This window comes from Ricinus communis, chromosome 8 (assembly GCF_019578655.1).
Source record: "Ricinus communis isolate WT05 ecotype wild-type chromosome 8, ASM1957865v1, whole genome shotgun sequence".
Classification (NCBI taxonomy): Eukaryota; Viridiplantae; Streptophyta; class Magnoliopsida; order Malpighiales; family Euphorbiaceae; genus Ricinus; species Ricinus communis.
Window position 1 is genome coordinate 25,213,552 of NC_063263.1, and position 23,300 is coordinate 25,236,851.

Here is a 23,300-nt window from a genome sequence, read left to right on the forward strand (position 1 = left end):
TTTGGACTCCAGGATGAGATTTTAATTGGACTAATTACATGGAAGATGAATTGAATAATTGGAGTTCCTATTATGTGTTCATCTCTACTCATCTTTTTTTTTAATTCACTATGTTGCTAGATTCCAAGGTATGAAAAAGAGATAGACAGATTAAATCGTAAGGCTTGCTTGGCAGAATTTTACTATCTAAATTAGTTTATTATATTTTTCCATTTTGATCAAATTAATTTTAAAAATTAGATTAAATGCATTTTATATATAATTTAATTAAATTTAAAAAATTTAAAATATAATGAATCACATGAAGACATATATATATATATATATATATATATATATATATATATATATATATATATATATATATATGCATCAAGTAGGATGCAAATTTACTAAGAAGTTCCTAGTAAGTTATTATTAAATACTTATTAACCTAAGTCCTTTCATAAATAAAGGCACTCTTAGTTTTAACCTCGATGATGTTTTCTAACCCTGGTTTTTGAGTGTTCCATATGAAGGACATGTGCATATCTTAGAAAGGTTTAAATTCAACACTGCCTCCTAAATCGCGACAGCCATTAGCTAGTCGCGATTGTGAATTTTATATTCATATGACCATTGAAATGGGATATTACGATTGCGAATAAGAAGCAACCCTCCAAAAAAATGCAAAATGGAGATAATAGGTCTTGCGGCTAATGTCGTGATCACAACAAAGCCCAATATCTCAGAAGCTTTACTTCTAGTAGATCACGGCCGCACCAATGTCCTTGCGACCACGATAATCATATCCATTAGGAAGATTGCTAACGGTCACTTCTGACACGGTGAATCACAAAGAGCCACGTGGATTATCGGTGTTGCTACTTTAATAATTGCGCTGCAACAAATGAGTCTCGACCGTAAATTGCAAGTTGCAAGCGCAAAACGGGTGTAGCGACCGCGTCTGTGCTATGACAATGCTATTTAATGCTTAATTTTTCACACATTTCTCATTAAATTTTGTTTGTAATTAACCTTATAAAAATTGTTGTAAGAGGTTGTGTGCTCTTGTGAGGCTTTGAGAGTTAGCCTAGGTAAAAGTCTTATAAGGGTTGCGTGTGAGCCATTAAACACAAGTCTAAAGATTTGGTTTAAGCCCTAAATACTAAGTTGGGGGTGACCTTGAAAAAACTCCATTGTAATTAAGTTAGAGTATAGTGAAATATCCAATTGGAGATTTGGAGTGTCGATGTAGGTTGATTGATACACGATGTGAGCGGTGATTTCAGTTGCGCATTTAAGTGTCTCTAGTGACTATGACACTGCAAGGCTTATCAACATAATCGGGAACATGCTAACTATTCGAAGAGATTAACGCGGAGAAAGAGAGTCAGCACTCTAGTAATTCTCCAGGATACTTATACTAATTGAGTGGCATTTTTAGATTTCATAAGGAAGCTTTGCTACATCCAGAGTTGGATTCAGGAGCCAACTTCTTAATTTGTATATCCATATTTTTAATTTTATTGTTTAACGAGCAATTCCCTATAAATACAATATTTATAATTCTATAATAAATCATTACAACATGTGAGGTTCACTTAAGTGTAGCCCATTTTAGTTAGGCCTAATTCTCATTTGTTTTGTTAGCCAAGGTCTACTAATTAATTATGTGTAAGAGGCCCTTCTAATCTAGCCCAATTACAAGTTATGCTTTTGGTTACCAAGTTTTTATCCTAATTAGACTATATTTTTCATGCCCAGGCCTAATTTGTTCATCTTATTCTAAGTGGATTTATTGGTTAACTTTAAAAACATGGTAAAACTCACTTAAGTCTAATTAATTTTACTTCTAGGTCCAATTACTATCTTATTAGCCCTAATAGGCTACAATTTTCATGCCAAAGTCCAATTAAAAGTCCTAGATTTAGATGATTAGTTTTAATCATTAATCAATCAATCAAGATTACATTCTTATCACAAATTATAAAATAAAGAAAAATAAAAGAAAGTAGGAAAATTATTAAGCTATTACAACCCTCCTATAACTAATTAACTAAAAAAGGACTAAAATAGGTAATAAGGGGTGAAATCGTACAAAATCTTCATAAATCAATGAAACGGGCGATTGTCAGTTGAACAGCTGACTAGTAATATTACGAAGCTGATCAAATATACGCGCATCCAATTGGTTCTAGGCTCCTATCTTAAGCCAATTAGGTTATTTCAGCATTCCAATCCCGAAACTCCAATGTTACATGCATGGAACACGTAAAACAAGATTAGTACATATTCAAGGCATAAAAATAACATATAAAATAACCAAATTTGAGATAAAAATGCATCAAAACAAATGAAGGGTAACTTAAAGTAAGCAAATACTTAAGCATAGCAGCTTTTAGAAAAACATGGAAATCAAACCAATCATGCAAACTTAATAAACCTAATCATGCCAATACACATGAAAGGAAGACAAACCTAGCATTTTGAACTATATACACGATTATAAGATTCAAAAACCCTAGAATTAGAAGTTATCCGATTCAAAATTCAAGAAACATGCATGGGGTAGAAGCATATAAATTCATGCTAGAACCCAATTGTAAGCATATATGGTATAAGAAGACAATCATAGAAGGCAATCATGTTTTTCCTAGCATGTTTCTAATAATTAAAGCGATAATCAGAATACCAAAAGAAATTCAGAAGGGAGTAGAGATGATGATGTGATATGATTTTAAAACCCTTAGATTGTCACCGTATTGTGTAGACTCTTGAGTCTCAAGTGATAAGGAGGAGGCTGAATCAAATATAGGATAAGGATCCAGAGTGTTTAGGATCTTGTGTTTTTTGATTTTTGAGAGGAGCACTGCCTAACAAGAATGAAAAGAAAAGAAAAAGACTTTTTCATAATTGGCAAGATGCCAAAGAACATAGTGCTAATGGCAAATGCCACATAACTCTTTAATGTGTCTATATTTCCTCTCAACAACTCCATTTTTAGGTGTAGTGTAAGGACATGAGAATTGTTGCTTTACTCCAAGGAAGAGCAGAAAGTTCAGAATGATGTAATAAAATGTAGAATAAAGAAATTTTCTTTTAATTTTCAATATTTGAATCAATATTTGAAATTGATACATTAGATATGGATAGATCGTGTCTTGTAAATTATCTTTCTTTTCTTTTATCAATCGACGTTTCTTGTTATCTTAACAAAATGAAAAGAAAGAGAAGGGGGGGGGGGGGGTGGGTTGGGATTCTGCAAAAGAAAGGGCCTGATGATAGAGCTGGGTGGGGAGGTGATACTAGTTATCAGGTCAGAGAGACACCTGGCCCGTAACCAGAAATAATATTGTTTCCATAAAGTAAAGATCCAGAAACAGGTTCACGAATCAAATCCCATCTTTGTTATTGAATAGGGGGATGGGTTAAGTTCTAAGGACGCCTTCGACATCCAGAGGTCACGGATCGACCATAGAACCCTGTTCCATAAGTGGAATGCATTAGCTGTCCGCTCTTAGGTTGGGTAGTAAGGTTGGAGAAGGGCAATCACTCATTCTTAAAACTAGCATTATTTAGAATTTGGACACTTGATCGACCCACTTACTTTAACCATCTCAATCACTCAAATCCATCTCGATTTATGAGGCAGGTCGGAAGGGTGAGAAAGAAGTCCTGCTATACTGCCTTGTGTTAAGCAAAGTGAGTTGACTTCGTCATGTAGTTGACCAAAGGTAACTGAATCTGTTAGTTCAAGGGAAACAAAATCTATTGGTTAGGCTTCTGCGTCTGTATCTTTGGATCTTTCTTCATATGTTGGAGTTGGAACTACAGCCTCTACCCTCCAGAATAAATTTTGGCTATGTCTACCACCTATTGAGAAGCTAGTTTTCATCTATCATCCTTTTCCGCTTCCATACCTGTAGTAGGAGATACCATAGTGACTTGGCTTTGTGGTGGTTTCTTCATGGACAATGCCACCATAAATCATTTTATTAGTCTTAATCATTTACTCCCCTTTATTTTAGTAGTCGTTAGTCTTCTTCATCTAGCTGCATTGCATCAAACCTTCTTGATTCGATAACGTGCTCATTATTGGCCCCTTTTTCAAGCAGGATGCCGCTATTGAATTTGACTTTTTTTTTTTGTTTCTGAAGTAACTTTGGTTTTCTTTGGCTTTTCTACTTGTTTGGCATTTCTGAAACTTCCCTAAGTTCTTTTGCAGATTTGAGCCAATCTATTATCTTAATCCCATGGAAAAGAACACACTCCATTTATGTGGATTCACCATGCGCAACCATATAGGTTTAATAGTCTCACAATCCCTCATTGCTTTTACTTTCGAGGACATCCATTCTGGTAAGCCAAAAGCGAGAGAAACCCCGTCTCTCTCTTTCCTTTTTTCGTCCCTATCAATGCTTACTTGCTCATGTATCATGTCGTTCTGCCCGTCTTTAGGTCCTTCACAATAGGCATTTTTCTCTTAAAGGCAAAAAAGAGAACAATTTGAAATGGAAGTCAAGAATAAATTTCTAACATAGTTTTTCCAGTGCAATAAAGTTACATAGTGTCTTTGCTACTACTTTGATTCATATGCTCGTGGTGAGTCAAATGCGATTTCATAGACGGAGAGTACCAACCCGGCCAACTTACCAGGTTAGTTGCTCGGATGACTAACTCATACCAGTTCGAGTAGCAGTTCACCCCTAACCACAACTCATCTGTCGATTCTTCAACATCAGTCGGTTCGAACCTCTACTTAGTTTCACCCAAGCTTCATCCTAGTCATGGATAGGTCATCCAGGTTTGGGTCCATAAGCCATGACAATTGCCCTTATTTTAAAAAAGAGTTTCGCTTGCCTTGTGAGTCTGTCCGCTTCAGAGTAGAGGGAAGGGATTCAATCAACTCTCTAAAAGTACAATAGGGTCAACTACAAAAAAGTTAAAACAAACTAAAAAAAGCTATTAGTGGGCCTATTTTTTCAGCTATTGTCATTCTATTGTCAGTTGCCAAAAATGCTAAAAGTTTTAGAGAATTGCCAACCCCTAAGCTCAAGGCTTCTTATTCTATTTATAGAAAAAGTTTAAGAAACCCCTAAAAGCTTTGATATATGTTCTTTAACTCTGATAAATATCCATAAGTAATTTTATACTTATTAGAGTGTTTATTAATAAATACTTATTAATTCCTTAAAAATCATTTAAAGATTCAAATATTTATCAATAAAATATTCTAGAAGACATAACTTCACTAATTTTGATGTTTTAAATTAAAAAAATATACAAAACAACGTCGATTTTTGAATTTGGGGTCAATTGGGACTATGTAAAGTTAATCAGCTCTACACAAAGCTGACTGACTCTATGTTGAGCTGATTGGCTCTATGCTGATTGAAAAATACGCAAAATGATGTTGGTTTTTAAATTTGAGATCAATAAAGACTGTGTAGAGCCAATCGACTTTAAACAGAGCCGACCGGCTATATGCTAAGCCTACTAGCTCTATGCACAGCCGACTCGGCTCCACTCCTCAAACTTAATTTTTTTTATCAAATTTAATCCAAATTGATTTCAAAGAATAATTTATGGTTCAAATTTTCACAATCATAATTAATATTCAACCGTCATCAACTTCTCGAAACTCAAGAAAAGCAATAACTTTCATTATCGAATTTTTCGTAATTGCATTGATATCTAGATTCGATAAATGGGTGCTCACACCCGAACCACTATATATTATATGTTCTTCATTCTTCTATATACTCTTATACTCTTAATCATCAAAGTTTTAATTGGTCATCATTTTAGGATTCACCAATTCAACCCCCTTTCTTGGTCCATAAGGGTAAATAATTGGTATCAGAGCAAGGACTCTTTTTCAAGCTTGAGTGCAAGAGTTAAAGATCGAGGTGGCCAATAAAGGGATACACCAACTAAGACCATACTTTGATGGGTCTGATTATGCCTATTGGAAGTACAAGATAGAAAATGTATTTGAATAGTGATATGGTGGATGTATGAGATTGTGTTAGAAAGGAGTGAAAACCACCAACAAAGGGAGAAGATGGTATGGACATTCCATTAGCTAGAGATGAATGTGTGGATACTTATAGAAGAGCAAATGGCAAGAACAAAAGATCCATCCCTCAGCTCCCTATCTAGAGAGGAATATGAGAGAGTTCAACATCTTTCCACCGCGTACAAGATTTGAAAGACCTTGTAGAACTACCATGTCAAGTCTAAGAAAATCCAACTCTTGGTGAAAGGTGAAGGCCTCAAAAGACAAGACATGTGGACCTTGCCAAATAGGGAAGCAACATAAATCATCTTTTAAATCTAAACATTTTGTGATTTTGAGAAGCTTGACCTCAATGAAATAGAAAATCAATATGAAGGAACTTCTCAAGGTTAGCCTCAAGATCATGAGCCTTCTCCACCACTTTAAGTAGAAGTCTCTCAAAAGCTCCAAAAGAGTGGAAGGAACCCAAAGGGCGTCATAAGGAGTTAATCATAGGTGATCCTTGAATAGGTGTAAGTACAAGATATCAATTTAAGCATTTAGATAATAACCTTGCTTTTTGTATAAAATTGAACGAGGGCCATTGGCGAGGCTCTTAATGATAGGTGTTGGGTGATTGCTATGTAAGAAAAATCTAACCAATTTGAAAGAAACAAAATTTGGGAACTTGTCCCTAGGCCTAAAGGTCATCAAATTATAGAATGTGAATAGGTGTATAAGAATAAATTAGATAAGCATAAATTATGTTCAAAATCCAAGTCTACCTAAAAATCGCGACCGTACCTCTCAAAGCTCAAGTTTGTAGATAGAATTTATTGAAGATTTCATAATGAAAATTGCAATTGCACCCATGGAAGTGCAACCATAAAAATCAAAACTTTTGAGGCAGAGGCTATTGGCCTCCTAAAGTTGAAATCATGACCGCTATCCTGAAAGGTGCAGTCGTGAAATTCATGAAGGATTGTGACTATTGCAAACTGCCAATGGTTACTTTTGAATCAACTAGTGTCTCTATGGCATGTCAGATAGCCATTGAAGACTTTTTAAGATACATAACCATAATGCGAGAAGCCTAACTACGATTTGTACTCTGATAATGCATTTAATGCACTGTCTTAAAGTAAAAGATTATGTATATTTTAGAATTATATGTAACGGCTCTTTGAGGTTGGTATGCTATAAAAACAACCTCTAAAGGCCTTAAATAATTTATCAACAACCTCTCAAAGCCTACACTTATTGTGCATTAATTTTCTTTCTTCTTGCAATCAATTTTACAATCTTTGGTTGTTGAAGAGCTTGAATGCTCTTGTGAGTTTTGAGTGTTAGCTTAAAAACTTGGGATTGGGTTTGAGAGTTAGCCTAAGTAAAAGTCTTATAAGGATTCTGTGTGAGCCTTAAATACTAATTTTATAGTGAGGTTATAAAAACTCCTTTATAATTGATTAAGTGTATAATGAATACCCATTTAGAGATTGAGGAGTGGACATAGGGGTTGGTTAATACCTAAACCACTATGAATTGTTATTGTTCTTTTTTCTCAACCTTTTTTCCTTTTATCATAATTTTGTTTTAATTTCTAACCATTTTATAATTCACTAATTCAACCCCCTCTTCTTGGCTCATAAAGACAAACAAGTGGTATCAGAGTAAGAAATCTTATCAAGCTTAAGTGCAAGAGTTAAAAGATCAAAATGACCAACGAACGAATACACCACCTTAGACCATATTTCGATGGGTCTAATTATGCCTATTAGAAGTACAAGATGGAGATATATTTGGATAGGTGATATGGTGGATGTATGTGATTGTGTGAGAATGGAATGGAGACCACCGACTAAGCATGAAGATGGTGAAGACATATTACTCCAAATAAGGATGACTGGGTGGATGCTAATAGACGAGCAAATGGCAAAAAAAGGGCCATGATCATCCTCCTTAGCTCACTCTCTAGAGATGAATGTGAAATAGTTCAACATCTTCTTATCGCTTACAAGATTTGGATGACCTTAGAAAATTACCGTTAGGGTACCAAGCAAGTCAAATTCGAGAAATCTAACTCTTGGGGCTGGAGTATGAGCTCTTCAAGATGAAGCCAAATAAGAGCATTACCAACGTGATTAACTAGCTTCTCACCATCATCAACAATCTAAGAAAGCTGGGTAAGCACAGTGAACTTGTTGACATCAACAAGATTCTCAAGGCTTCATCACTCAAGGACTATGGTTCAAAGGTGGCAAGTATTGAAGAAGTAAAATAGATGAGCTTATTGGCAAGCTCCTTACCTATGAGATGGATTTGAAAAAAGAGGAAGAGCAAGAAAAGGAAAGGGAAGCAAAGAGAAAGTCCTTAGCTCTCATGAGCTCCCCAAGGCAATAAGAGAGTGAAAGCTCTAATGCATCCAAGTCTAGTGAAGATGAGGATGAAAAGTTAGATATGCTTTCAAAGAGAATCAAGGAGATAATAAAAGATAAAAAGATGGAGAAGATGCCCTTCAAGAAGTCATCTTTTAACTCCAACTCAAGCTTCAAAGAAAGCAAGGAGAAGAAAAATGATCTCACTTGCAATGGGTGTGGAAAGTAAGGGCACATCCAGTACGATTGCTTTAAGAATAAAAATAAGAAAAAGATTGAAAAGGAGAAGGAGAAAGGGAAAGTCTTCAAAGCTATATGGAATGACTCTATATCAAATGAAGATGAAGATGAAGATGAAGAACTGGCCAACATATGCTTCATGGTATAAGAGGATGATACCAATGAGGTATATTCCATATCCCACTCTTGTGATGACATTGATTGTGAAAATGACATGTGTGGAAGATGATGAGTTACTTGAAGCCATGAACTTAAAATGTAAAAAATATCATTTTTACAAAGAAAAATACTCCAAGTTTGACCAAGATTTAAATGAGCTTCAAAAATAAGTTCTTTTATTAACTTCTCAAACCTTTCCTTTACAATCTCTTTGAAAAGAAAATGACTCTTTCAAAGTGGAAGTTGAAGAGTTGAAAAACTCCATTTCAAAATTTCATAAAGGAAAGAAAGCTTTGGATACACTAATTGTATCTCAAAGGCCTCCTTTGATTCAATATGGGTTAGGCTTTAATGGTGCATCATCATCTACCTCATCTCCTTCTATATCTAAGTTTATAAAGGCCTTAACACCATAAACCTCTTTAATTTAGGGTGTTGAAAAGAAGGTCAAGGCACATATTAAAGCTCCAATTTCTAAAAGGAAGGAAAGAGCTCTACATGTTCCAAAGACTAAGCCTAAAAGAATCAATCATTCATACATGTGCAAGAAGCATGCTTCTAATCGCACTCCTAAAATATGTTCTTGTATGCATCATAAACTTAAGAATATGTTGGGACTCAAACCTCAAGCAAAAAGGCATGTGAATAAAAGAAAATTTAAGTCTAATGTTTAATGCCATTATTGCATGAAGGTTGGGCATATAAATCTGTTTTGCCATATAAGGAAGGCACATCTCCAATTAGGAGAGACCTCCATGACTAACCCTCAATGACCCAGGTTTGGGTATCTAAAAGAAAAGACACTTAATTTTGCTATGCTTCAACTCAAGCTTGAAAGGGGGTGAATGGTATGTGGATAACGGATGCTCATGGAATATGAATAGAAATGCTAATTATTATCATGAAAATCTGAAAACTAGAGTTACATAAAGCCTGATGATGATGAGAAGGTTTAAAATGGTTGTGAGAGAAAGGAAAAGAGGACTGTTTCCCTCAAAACTCTAAAAATTCATTATTATCATTTAGCATCGATAAAAAAGGGAAAGAAAAGAGAGCCAAAGAATTCAAAGTCCCCTACAAGGGTGAGCTAGCTTGAGGAAAGGCTGACTAGGCATGAGCTCATTAGAGCCTGCTTGGAGCCCTGCTTTCGTGTGAGTTTAAGGTGAACACATGCGTGTTCAGGGTAAGCTAACGCAAGTCTAGCTAGCCTTTGCGAGGTGAGCATTGACTTGAGAGCATGGGCATCTAGCCTTGACCTCGTGCATGTTCACATTAAGCCCGTGCAAGTTAGACTAACTGTGAGGCGCAACTTTTCTCATTGGGCCTGTCCAAAAGCAGCAACGACCATGTCACTATGTTGAAGGTTGTCTCATCCATACTAGGCTTGTTTTGGAGGTGAGCCATCCAGGAAGAGGTCTCAAGAAATCATGACAACCGCTGTGACCATGAATTATCGAAGAAGATCAGAGTCGCCACCCGGGTAAAATAATTGGGACAAATAGAGATAGGCGAAGTATGGCTGCTCAAATTCCTTACAGAGAGCCTAACTTTCCCCCTCTCAGAATCAGAGATCTAGGTTGAGAAAGTTAGGTACATGTTGGGAAGGGGTTAGGCACCCCAACACGCCCGAACAGACAGTTTGACCTCCACTAGACTCTAAGGCTTTTGATTTCCCTAATCGTACTATCCTAGCTTGGTTACTATCCATTTTATTATAATGATATTTTATTATCTTATTTAATCATACATGGAGTAAGGAAAAGAAGTTACTAACCTAGCATACATCCACCTACATGGAAGGCTTAGATTTTATCGGACATGTCAAAGTGACTAAATAGAATCGATTTTATTAAACATGTGGGTGACATGTTTATTTTATCTTTAAGCAGTTAGGTGAATGGAATATAGAAGGCGAGGAAGCTCATATTGGTGAGTTGATTCATTTTTAGTTTAGCATGTGAGGTGATCAATCAACCTAGGTCGGTTTACCTTTAGCATGTGAGGTGAAATCTAAATATATCAAAGCAACAAATAAATATAAAGAATGGAAAGGAAGGAATTAATACAGGACTAACTAGATGAGCAATTATAAAAAGGGAATAGCTAGCGTCCTAAATGAACTCAAGCTAACTAACAAAGATACTAAAGCAATTAAGAGTATCCAAGCAAGATTAAATCCATCCTCATTAAAGGGGTTATGCCCATTTAAGCTAACCAAACTTATGCCTATAGAATAAAAAGTTAGTCTAATACACATAGAACAATTAAAATAATAACAATGAGATAATTGATCACGTTTACCAAACAGATTAATCAAATAAAATTGATCATATTAAATAAAGAAAATAAATGAAAAGCAAAGCATCTAATTAGGCATACATATATTATTAACTCTATTGTTAACTCATTAATCATGCAAAATATATATAAATCCTAAAACACATTAAACCTCACATATTATCCTTTAAAAAAAATAACTTTAAGCATGTGACACAAAATCATAACAACACAAAAAATTATTAAGCCCATTTTACCTAAATCACCTACTAACCATTAACAAACAACTATACATATCCCATTATTAAACCATACATTAGTCTTCCAATGTAACCAAATATATCAAATAATGCTAAACCAACACTTAAATCCACCAAATAGAAACTCAACATGCTCATCTAATACATAAAGACTTCTAAAATAAAAAATTAATAAAAAAAACCAAAAATAAAATAATTAAGTGATGCGCATATGCTTATGCAACTACAACTAAGGCAATGAACCTATCGATGCAGCCTAGCACAATGGCAAGTATTAAAAATATCGTATCCCTCAAGAAAGTGAAATCCTAGAGTTACTACTTCGTTCCTTGTTATCTAGCCTAAAATTAATAATGGAGGTTTCTAGATTTACTAAAAACTAAATTCTAAGTGTAATGCGAGAATGAACGAGCAAAGAGAATAATCAAGACAAGAAAGCAAACCTAAAGAGGACCTATACTAGTTGGCTATCAAACAAAAGATAACAAATTGTTGAGCCCGATTATGCTACCCATGGACGGATTCTAAACTGAATTCGGTTTCTCTCTCGAGACAACCGAATTCCTAAACCTAAAAACCTAAAGTTGGAATCTCTTCCTAACGATTGATTATTAAGTAAGCCTTAAGCTTTGATCCACCTCTATTAAGCTTTGTTAATTCTTAATCCAGCAAATTAATTAACCTTACCTCTAAGTGAGAATTAACACGTTCTTGCAATTAAATTTCCAAACTCAATTAGAATTTTCTCAATTGCTAAAAGAGTTCTATGAATAATAATCAATACAATCAATGTAACGAAAACTAGATTTATATTATTAATTACAAAAAGAATACAAGAAAGAAAACTCAATCAATCTCAACAATTCAATACAAAGCCAACATAGCAAGGAACCCCAATAGATTCAACCAATCTAGCTACACATGTTCATGTCTAAAGCAAATAGGAATTCTATTATAATGAAAGAATAAAGAAATCGAAACATATACACCCTTTTCCTAGAATTGGATGAACAGCTCAAAGCCTTGATTTACACTGTAGTTGATCTCTAGAATTGCTTCTTGATTTGCTCTAAAACTCCTCTTCAATCTTCAATCCAAAACCCAGATCATGAATCTGACGTTCCAAGGTGGAATCAGTTTCCTGGAAGCCCCCCAAAATGCCTAATAACACGTATAGCAAAATTACAATGGAAGTTGAAGAGCCAAAATCGCCGATCTAAAACTCCCCTTTTCTCTTTTTGGCTCACTCTTTTTATTCATTGCGTAAATACGGGTGTGTTCCAGCGCATGTCCCTCATCACGGGCCGTGTTGGACTCCCATTGATAAAATGAACTAAATCGAGAATGGTCATGTTCTTTCCCGTGTTAGCCAACACGGGCCATGTTCTTGCCCGTGTTAACCAACACAGGTCGTGCTCTAGGGCGTCGTACCCTCGAAAAACATACTGTTTCAAAGTGCTTAAGCTACATGGCCTAAAATTTCTACACGGGCTCCAACACGGGCCGTTTTGACTTCCCAAAAGTCAACCCAAGGTTAAAAGCTTCTAATTCCATCCGTTTTGCTCAAAATTAATCTAAAATTGCTAAAGCACTGATGATGGACCTATAAAATCTCTTGAAACACGAAAGGACACAAAACACAGGTGATCTTAGAATAAAAATACAATAAATGCTAAGAAAATGCGCAGTAATATGTCAGTAAATATGTGTAAAATTATGCATATCAAATCACCCCATACTTAAGCTTTTGCTTATCCTAAAGTAATTAACAACTCAACTCACAAATCGTAGTCAACAAATCCTCAAAGTTCATGCCCCTTATGTCACAATAAATAGCAGTCAACACATCTCAAAAGGAACTTAATCGTAAGTCAAGTTGCAAATTATTAACAGAGAGTGGAGATAACATCAATGCATAAATAACTTAAACAACAACTCAATAACAAACATCAAAAACCAATGCCTCAGAGGGATCAATCAAGTCACTCAAAGTGTGTATAAGGTGAGAAACAAATCCCTCAAAGCAAATGCACAAAATCTGCTTACCATAAGCTTGCTCATAAATCCTATCTTTGCTACCGCGAACAAATGAATACCAAAATTAAAGGGTCTTTACCAGGGCTGTAATGGGGCTAAGGTAAAGGTATGGAGATTTGGGAAAGAAGTGTTAAAATGTTGGAAATTTTTGCAATAAATCACAATGTATGCTATAAGGATTAAATGCCTAAAAATATTCACTAAAATCTTCAATTTGTAGAATAATGCTCGAAAATACTATCAATCCAATAAAGAGATAAAGAAATAAGGAATTTTTTGTTGTTTTTAAAAAAAAAAACTAAACTAGCAGCTTATAAGAGAACTGTTGCGTACAACTGAATACAGGAAAGAGCAAAAATATAGTTTGGATTGAAGGGAGCATCTAAAATATCAAAAGGATTTAGTGAATTCACCAACATAGTAAATGGCATTTTAATCTTAAAAAGAGAGAGCAAATCACAAAAATTTCGGTATAAAGGTAAAAGAAAGATAAAATGAAAAGGCTAAGATGTAAAGTGTGAAATAATGTAAAACGAAGAAAAGGGTAAAAAGGCTCAACCATGGCTAACTAATGAAAACACAAAGGGTAGGCTTTTGGCCAAGTGTGGTGAATCCTAAGTTGCCAAAATCATCTCATGGTATTCACAAATTCATGTAACCTCAACAAGCATTACATAGCAAGTTTTAGAAGCAAAGCCAAGAACAATGCATAATCAAATAAGAAATATAAAGAGCATACATATAATGAATGCTCAAAATAGCTCAAAATCTCACCTTTGAAGTGTGGTATTAATTGCAATTGGTTTTGCAACATCATTAATTGAATCATCACTTAAGAAACACGTACAACCTTCTAAGTTAAAATTTGACAACTTGAGAAATAATTAAGTAACACCGGTTTAACCCGGCAGAGTTGATGTACTAAACCCCATTAATTGTTTTCCAAGGACAATGAACAACAAAGAAAAGTAACTGAAATTCTATAAATCAAATTGTCAATTAGCTCAAAAATAACATACTTAAGTGCATAAACACATAGTATCCTAACATCCTAACAATATATATAATCAGTGATAGCAACTTCAGATACAGCTAACAAAACATCACAACATAGAAATAGGAACATATGGTTTACCCACCCTACACTTTAAGAACAAGATGTCCTTAGTGTAAAACATAGTGGGTACCTCTCATGGGGAGTACAGATAAGGAAAGCAAAACCAATAATAACTAAGTACATAACATGTTTGAAAAATAAACTAAAGAAAAATAGAAAATAAGATAAAACCTAACAAAAACTGCCTTGATCATTCACCGCATTTGGTGGAGTAAAAATCAGTGCGTCCTCAGTAGGAGCTATGCTTGTAGATGGTGGAGGGTCCTGGGTGGCAGTTGGAACTGGTGGAGGTTAAATATCACCCAGGTCATTTGATGGGCTACTTATGCAACCTACACCTAAGGTAGTGAACCTATCGATGCGGCCTAGCACTAGTGAGTATCAAGGTCGTATCCTTGGAGATCGGGTGAACCTAGAGTTATTACTGTTCACTATGTTATCTAGTCTGAAATAGAGTGTGATAAGTCTAAATTAATTAACTGATGATTATGAATGCAAATAAAGGAATAAATAGCAACTGACAATCGAAAGAGAATCACAACAAAAGAAGCAAACCCAAAGGGGACCTAAGTGATGGAATTCTAAGGTTGATTTTATAAATTACCAATCTTGCTACCCTTGCCTAAATCCTGAGTCGAACTCGGCTCCTCTCTTGAGCTCACCAAGTTCCTAAACCTGACCTAACCTAATGGAATCTCTTCCTATCAGATTATTACAAACTAGCATTAAGCATGATTTAGATCTATTAAGAGTTGTTAATTCTTAATCCGGTGAGTGAATTAACCTTATCTCTAAGTGTTAACTACGAGTTCTTACTATTCAATTTCCAGTTGTAACAAGCATTTCTCAATGTCAAGGAACAACCCACAATACAATTAATTCAACGTCTCAAAGTAACTGAATCAAACTTTATTACTGAATAGCAAAAAGATTACAAGAAAGGCAATTACAAGTCTAACAACTAAGCACAATCCATCACAATAAAGACCCCAATGGGTTCAATGGATCTAGCTACTCATGTTCATGATTAAAGCAAAATAAGGAACAAATAAGGAAAAGAAGATTGAAGGCATGTACACCATTTTCTTTCAAATTGGATGAAAAACACTAATTTTCCAATCCAAAATATCAAACCCTAATTTGCCTCTTGAATACTCCCAAATGTTGTTTTAAGCCTTAAATCGATGTTGAAAACAAGTGTAATCCTCCCTCAATTGATGAATTTGATCTCCCAAGGTTGATAATTGAGGTCTAGAAAACAAGTGAATTGAGTGTATACTCGAATTAGGTCAGAGAAAATTGAGCCTCCTCCAAGAAAATCGAACTTTTGCCTATATACTCTCTTCAGCACGGCCATAGTCAAGTCTGTACTAGTCAGCACGGGCGGAGTCCAGGCCGTGCTGATCCCTAGGGTTCCGTTGTGTTTACCTCTTCCAATCCGTGCCCAGGCTGGTGCTGACCACCACGGGCCGTGGTGGAGGCCGTGGTGGCTACGGAAACTGTGCCAAAAGGCACTCTTGGAAGGCAGCTAGTTGGCAATTCAGCACGGCCGGAGTCCAGGCCGTGCTCAACCCTCGGGGTGCTAGTCCTCGCCCAATTTGATGGATTTTGGTCTGTAATCACACGTATTTCCCTCAATTGTTGATAGTGTCCTTTGAAAATGATCTGAAACGAGAAAGGAAATAAAAGATAGGTGATTCTAGCATAAAATGGGATAATCATGCATAAAAATGTAAACAATCGGGCATGAAAACACGTGTAGTATGATGCCTATCAAATCACCCCACATTTAAGCTTTTTCTTGTCCTCAAGCAATCAACAACTCACTCCTTAAACAAATTCCAAACAACTCAATCAAATACTTCACAGAAAGTTAGCTCAAAACAAATCTCAAAACTCCGTAATTAATTTCCACAAAATCCCCAAATCACTAAATCCTTATGAGAGAGAACAAAACTAATAAAACTGCTAAAATTAAAATGATAAACCATTCAAAGTGAGAAATTGAGAAACATGCCTCACAAGATGTCACTCGAAAACACACAAGTGTATATTGGTGAAAGAGGATCGCTAAGCTCTCAACACAAAAATACAGAAAAAAGTGCTTACCATAGGCTTGCTTATAGATCCAATCTCCACTACTATGAAATAATCAATAATCATGATTAAAGGGTCTTGAGCCAGGTTGTAATGGGGTTAAGGTAGGCTACGGAGAATTATGGAAAGTAGGCTAAAATTTGCTGGAAAATTATGTAGGTAATGCAAGAAAATAACCCAGGATCAAATGCTGTACCAAAAATGAACACTAAGTTGCTGCAACAATAAGATGATGCTCGAAACATACTAAAGGAATACTAAATTCTTCTTCTTTATTTATTTATTTATTTTGATATATACCATGTATATATATTACAACAGCTTATGTAGGAGCTGATGTGGTTATTGACATAAACAATAAGAACGAATATCCAATTTTGGATTGAAGGGAGCATCTATGAAAAATCTAGCAACTTAGTGATTATATATAAAAAAAGAATGCAATTTGATCCAAAATGAAATGCAGCATAAACTTACATAATTTCCAGAAACAACGGTAGAAAGAATAGAAGTGATAAAGTGAGTGTCAAAGGTGAATCACAATGAAAGAAAAAGCTAAGGCTCAAAATTGGTTCACTATGGGGAAAACAAGGTTAGGCTTTTGGCCAAATTGTGTAAATCCTAAGTTCCTAAATCATCTCATGACTATTAAAAATTCATGTAATCTCAAAAAGGAATCACAGAGCAAGTTCTAGAAACAAAGATTTTGTGCAATGCTCATTCAACAACAAGAAAAGGAGCATAAAAAAGATAATAATGCCCAATTTGGCTCAAAACCTCACCATTTGAGTGGTTCAAAATTGCATGAATTCTCAAATCAAAGTTTAAATAATCAATCATAATAATAAGCAGCAATATTAATAGTGTTCTATTTCTGAGATAAAGTAAAATGGAAAAATTAAGGAAAAACACCAGTTTTACCTGGCTCGAGTGAAATTAAGAGATTCGTTCATTTCCTTCTTCTAATAAGATTCGATAAAAGTTATAAGGGTATCTATTCAAAAGAGGAAAATCATTAACTACTTGATTGAAACAAAACTCAAGATAATAACAAACTAAGGTGCCTACCCACACTTAAGTATAACACTGTCCATAGTGTTAGAAAGATTAAAACTAGATAAGCATATGACTCGCACATCATAGTTATTGAAGATCATGCATAGTTTTCAGATTGGGAAGCATATTGTGTTGCTAAAATAACTTAACATAACATAAACAAATGATAGGAAATAAAATAAAAATTCAACATACAAAAGCAAGAAAATAATATAAAAGAAAATAAAAGAAAAATAAAGGAAAGAAAATAAAAAGGAAAAGGAAAAAGGAAAGTTGCACAAATTTTTTTGCTAGGAGTCGACTGATGGTGTATCGTCACTGCTTGGACCTGCTTGAAGATGAGGAACAGAGGGCTGTGGTGGATCAAGGTCCGTGAAGCAGCCTGCCAGATCGAACTCCATCTCATTGATGAGTCGCTGATTTTGTGCTCTAGCATCCATCAACTTTTTCATTTGCTCCACCAGGAAGTCCGTCTGGGTGGCCTGCCTCTCCAACCTGTTCATAAGCTGCTGAAGCACAGTTTTCATTCCGCCAAGCTGTGCCCTAGTCTCCTCTTGAAACTACACAAACTGAGTATGGTGCTACTACTATAGATCGCAGACTCGATCTAGTCGGTCAGCCAGAGCACTAATCTGAGCATTCGATGTCCGTGTAGAATAAGAGGATGAGGCTCTAGATGGAGGCATAAACACTATAGCTGGGTTGGGGATCCTAACATCCGGGATCCCAGCCGATGGATCTTGGGCTCCTCTAGCCGCTGCCTCTCTAGCCTCCATGACTATGGTGTTCACAAGCCTGTACTCTATACCATGTGGGTGTCTAGTAGCCGTGATCATCTGCATGTTGATCATCTATCTGATCCCTAATAGTGTCATGTCACCAATAATTGAAAGCTCTGATAGACAATCGTCTAATACGTCCAGTCTCTTAGCTAATCTAGTCACGTACGGGCCAAAACAACAGTGCATCTTATTCTGGGCGTCTACTATAAATGATCGGACTTGACGAGCCAAAAAGTATCCCAAGTCCAACTTCTTCTGATGTTGCATAGCTTAGAGGATGAAAACATCGGTTTGTGTCATCGCTCCAAAACTATCTCCTCTGCCTGTAATGGTGTAGGCTAATAAGGTATGGAGATAGCGGAGATGATCCAGAAGGCTAGACTCCTTAGACCTACTTGGGTAGTATGTTTCCGGCCTCAGTACCAATGAGTCCCACATGGTGTCGTAGGATATTGGGTGGATGTAGAGGCATCCCTGATATTCCTCCCCCGAGATCTCCTGTTCAGTCCATAATCCTAAATGCATGCCGAACTATAGGACTGACATTGAGAACTCTCTTCCCCCAAGTCTGAAATAAACTGCATCAGGCTGATGCCAGTTTGTGATCTGTTGCTGCAAGAAGAAGGTGCTGAGGAACTCAATTGTAAGCTCACGGTAGGTTGGTTCAATGATGTCAAAGAATCGAGCATACGGTAGAGTCTCAAACAGAGTGCGCACATCCTGAACCAATCCTACTCTTTCCAAGGATGCGAAGTCGATGCAACGACCCGCCATCACTTGCTTCCACCTCATGACTTGGAACCGACTCTCATTTTTTGCATTAGGAAATGTCCATAGTGGATGACGACCAGGTGTAGGTGGGTTCACAGCAGGTGCTCTTCGAGCTTGGACTAGTTGCCGCATGCGGTCTTGGCTCGTGCTTGGTACGGTTTCGCTCGTGGAGGAAGATGTTCCTTCGCCACGCGATCGCTTGTTGGTAGGAACTCGTTTTGGCTGCTTCCTACGGGATTGATCGCGGTCTGTCATACCGCCTGATGCAATGAATCATTAGTTATTCGTACAAGTTAATAAAAAATCCTACCGAAATTTCGACAGCATAATGGCTATAATTTGACTAACAGAAAACTTTAGACTTGACGAAAGACTAAAGCCTCAATCTCCTACATAAATTAACTAACCCATACATTGCAAACTACTTTATCGTGCATCAATTAACACAAAAAACACTTATTCATAATGGAATGCCATAAGAAACTTTAATTATGAAAACCCCACACTTATCAATTTCATAATCAACTTCACAGCAATCAAAATAACTAATATAGAGTAAATCTAATTGAGGTCATCTTAAGGCAGTGCAACAACATAAAAATTACCAAAACATACTAGCATATCCTAAATGAAGTATATGCATAAACAAAAACTAAATTAAAAACAAACAAAATCAAAAAGTGGAGATACTTACTTGGAATTGCCTAAAAGATATAGGGAGGATGAGAGAAATAGAAGAAAACCACACCTTGGAGCTTTAGAAAAGAAGTGGCAAAAATTTTTTGGAGGCCTTCTTTATATAGGTGCGGGGTCAGCATGGGCAAGTGCATGGCCGTGCTGATAATCACGGCCTGGACTCAGCCCGTGCTGAGCCCTTGTGCTTTGATTTTCACCAGCTTGGCATGGGCGGGAGCACGGCCGTGCCCATCAGCACGCCTTAGTATTGCCCCCCGTGATGCCTTCAGAAGCCGTGCCAAAATGGCCGAAATTCACCAAGTCTTCATGTGTCTCTCAAAACTGGCTTGACTCAGGCCGTGCTGATGGGCACGGCCTGGTGTTGCAGCCCGTGGTGGCCACGAAAACTGTGGTGAAGGGGAGGTTTTCGAACTTTCCTTTGCCATCTCGGGTTGCCGAGCTTCCTACCTTGATGTGTGCTTTAACACTCTAAGATATGTTGGTCCTCCAAATTGCATATGAGCGTCAAGTAGGTTAACTTCTGTAAAACTCAAGAATAACACATTCCAAGCAACATCTAATCTAGTAAAAAGATTGAATAAACTAAAATCATCTTAAAATAAAATAAACTAAAGTTAAACTAAGATATCAAACTAGAGAAGTAAATAAATAATAAAAGACGTCCAAAGAAAAACTCAAAAAGCATAAATAGATTCGGGAATGCCTCTTGAAGGCGCTTCTTTTTGTTTGAGTCGTCTAGCTAGACTCTGCAGCAGCATTCCTGCATCGCGGGCAAATTGAGATGGTGGGCTCAATGTAAGCTGGGGCTCGAGGCATATAAGCGCAAATAGAAGGTCCGATGTGTGTGGTGGATGACCAAGGAGGTGCTCTCCGCATCGAGTCGGGATGCCCATTCATCCACTCCGAATTCTGGCTAAATAACTTATCAAAAACAAACTTGCAAATACCCTTCTCGGGTCTATCATAGCACAAAGAATCAAATTGATACAAGTTGTTTTCTTCAGGTAAATAACACATATCATCAAGGAAAGAAACATGTATAGCATCATCCATTTGTACACCCTGTGGTTGTTTATTACATGCAGGACCAATTCCATCAATACTACAAATGGCATGAACATGGTCGGTGGAAGAACTATCAAATGGGGTTAAACTAAAGGTAACACAGTCATCCCTTACATTAAGTTCTAACTTTCCCTTAAATACGTATATTTTAGCTCTAGCTGTGGCAAGGAAAGGTCTCCCCAAAATCAATGGTAAACCATGCTCATTACCCATATCCATAACCACAAAGTCCACAGGAAATGTGAACTTATCTACCTTAACTAGCACATTCTCCACAATTCCTCTAGGAAGCTTAACAGAACGGTCAGCTAATTGAATGCACTTCCTAGTGGATTTTGCCTCCCCCAAACCTAGCTTATTGAACAAACTAGTGGGCATGACATTTATGCTAGCCCCCAAATCAGCTAATGCATAATCAATACACAAATTACTTAAAGTGCAAGGAATAGTGAAACTCCCTGGATCATGTCGTTTCTCTGGCAACTTGCTCTGAAACACCGCTGAACACTCCTTGTTAAGCTGAACATAAGCTACCTCCTCCAACTTCCTTTTTCTGCTAAGTATGTCCTTTAAGAACTTGGCATACTTCGGCATCTACTCTAATGCATCAATAAAGGGTAAGTTAATATGCAGTTGTCTAAAAATATCTAAAAACTTACTGAACTGCTCTTGCACCTCTGCTTGTTTTCCTCTAGTAGGATATGGAATCTTAGGTTGATATTCCCTGACTGGAATTGATTTCACCTTTTGTCCCTTAGGTTTCCTAACCTTGCTGCTCGCCTCAACCTAAACATCAATAGTGGAGTCGTCAAAAACATGCTTAGAAGGAGCTAAAACTAACTTATCTGAACGCAAAGTGATGGTGTTCACGTGCTCCCTCGGGTTAGACTCAGTGGTGCTAGGGAGCGCTCCTTGTTGCCTCTCAGACAACGTCTTAGAGATTTGGCCAATATGGGTCTCCAAGTTCTGAATCGAGGCCTGCTGGTTCCTAAGTGTACTATCAGTTTGCTGGAACTTTATCTCCGTAGACATTACAAACTTCATCATAAGCTCCTCTAAATTTGACTTCTTTTCTGGTGGAGGAGGAGCTTGTGCAGGCTTAGCTGGCTGTTGCTGCGGCTGCTATGAAGTCTCTGAAAACCAGGTGGACCCTGAGCATTATTCTTCCTCCAACTGAAGTTAGGATGATTGCGCCACCCAGGGTTGTATGTGTTGCTGTAAGGATCATTCTGCTGCCTTAGGGCATTCCTCATATAGTCAACCTACTCAACATCAAAAGACACAGCAGAAACAGATGGAAAAGTAGAGGAAGATGAAGCAAACATACCTCCCGCAGTACAGTTCGCACTGTAGTGCGGGCCACCACAAAACTCGCAGCCAACGTTTGCTGCATGAACCGGCATTTAGAGTTGGTTAATTTTCTTGGTCATAAGCTCCACCTGAGCTGCCAAGGCTGCTGTAGAATCTATTTGGTTAACCACTTCTTGTCTTCCTGGTTGGCTCCTAGAGGATTGCCACTGATAATTTTTCATGGCCATTTCCTCTATCAAATTTTGAGCCTGCTCGGGCGTCTTACTGTTTAGCGCCCTAGATGCTACAGCATCAACCATCTGCATCATCGTAAGGTTCAATCCGTTGTAGAAGGTTTGAACCTGCATCCACACTGGCAATCTGTGATATGGGCAGCATCTCAAAAGGTCCTTAAATCTCTCCCATGCATCGTACATGTTTTCATTATCAAACTGCACAAAAGAAGATTTGTCATTTCTAAGTTGAACCTGAACTGTAACTCCGTCCTCCTCCTCAACTACCTGCAAACGTCGTCTCAATAATCTGAGAGAGCGCTTCGGGTCAGATAAGGGTTCTATGAGATCAGGGTTAGAGCTCCTGGTCATAAACTACTTGAAACCGACAACCAAACAACCACCAATCAACTATAACAATAAAATAAAGATTACAGAATAAATAAATAAATAGATAATGACTAAATTAACACAAAAATAATTCAATCTAGTTCACCGTTACTTATTCCTCGGCAACGGTGCCAAAAACTTGTTGGGCTACTTATGCAACCTACACCTAAGGCAGTGAACCTACCGATGCGGCCTAGCACTAGTGCGTATCAAGGTCGTATCCCTAGAGATCGGGTGAACCTAGAGTTACTATTGTTCACTATGTTATCTAGTCTAAAATAGAGTGTGATAAGTCTAAATTAATTAACTGATGATTATGAATGCAAATAAAGGAATAAATAGCAACTGACAATTGAAAGACAATCACAACAAAAGAAGCAAACCCAAAGGGGACCTAAGTGATGGAATTCTAAGGTTGATTTTATAAATTACCAATCTTGCTACCTGTGCCTAAATCTTGAGTCAAATTCGGCTC

At 36.8% G+C, this 23,300-nt stretch overlaps 1 non-coding gene across 1 annotated transcript; it reads left to right on the plus strand.

The window, feature by feature from the left end:
- The first annotated feature begins 22,580 nt into the window (after positions 1–22,580).
- Positions 22,581–22,687, plus strand: LOC112533923. The gene has a single exon (XR_003078258.2). It is a non-coding gene; the product is annotated as a small nucleolar RNA R71 (small nucleolar RNA).
- Positions 22,688–23,300: the final 613 nt, after the last annotated feature.